Source organism: Chrysochloris asiatica, unplaced genomic scaffold (genome assembly GCF_000296735.1).
Source record: "Chrysochloris asiatica unplaced genomic scaffold, ChrAsi1.0 scaffold00013, whole genome shotgun sequence".
NCBI lineage: Eukaryota > Metazoa > Chordata > Mammalia > Afrosoricida > Chrysochloridae > Chrysochloris > Chrysochloris asiatica.
In genome coordinates, this window is record NW_006408531.1 from 36,152,784 (window position 1) to 36,154,021 (window position 1,238).

Sequence of the window (1,238 nt, forward strand, 5' to 3'; positions counted from 1 at the left end):
GCTTGAGTCCATCGATGCTGCCACTTGGCCAAACCATCGCATTGGGGGACTTCCTCTTTTCCTCTGATCCTCCACCTTACCAAACATGATATCCTTCTCTAGCTCCTGACAATATGTCCGAAGTATGAGAGACGAAGTTTGCTCATCTTGGCCTCTAAAGAGCATTCTGGCTGCATTTCTTCCAAAACGGATCTATTCGTTCATTTGGCAGCCCATAGCACTTTCAATAGTCTCCTCCAACACCATAACTCAAAGGTATCAATTCTATGGTCTACCTTATTCACTATCTAGATTTTGCATGCATATAAGGTTATTGAAAATACCATGGCTTGGGTCAGGTGCACCTTAGTCCTCAAGATGACATCTTTAACCAAGCAGCAATTGGTTAGCCATATGCAAAGAAAAAAAAATTAAATATAAACAAAACCTCCAACATAGACATCATACCTTATACCATAAGTCAGAACATTATAGCTCATGGTCAATTTTGGTCTATCATCTGCTTTTGCAAATAAAACTTAATTGTGGGCATAAAAATAAAATTGAGTAGGGTATGGGCAAAAGAGATGAAGAAAAAAATTTTCCAGATAAAAACTGAGGAGGGAAATAAAGACAGGAAATTCTAGAAAGTAAGTTAACATGTTTGTACATTTCACTATAACAATAGACAAGAACATTAGAAAGGCTATATATTAAAGTTTACAGGAAATCAGCAACAGAAAAATATTGCAGCTTAATGCCACACATGGTTGTTGAAAGAAAAAAAAATAAGAAGAAGAAAAATGACAATCCATAGCTTGTCATGATCCACCTTGTTGAAAGTCTGCATAGTCAATGAAGCTTAAATAAACATCTTTCAGGTACTCTCTGTTTTCGGACAAGATACATCTGAAGTCAGCTAGAATATCCTTAATTCCATGTCCTCATCTGAATCTGGATTAAGTTTCTGGCAGATGTACTGTTGTAACCATTTGAAAATTATCTTCAGCAACATTTTACTTACATATGATATTGTTCAATGATTTTCACATTACATTTAGGCACTTCTCTTTGCAATTGGCAAAAATATTTATTCTAACCCCTTGGCCAGGTAGCTGTCTTCCAAATTTCTTAACATACATGAGTGAGCGCTAGCAGTGCTGCATCAGTTTGTTCAGAGGTTTCAATTTGTATTCCCCCAATTGCTGGAGCCTTGCTCTTTGCCAATGACTTCAATATAGTTTGGACTTCTTCATTAA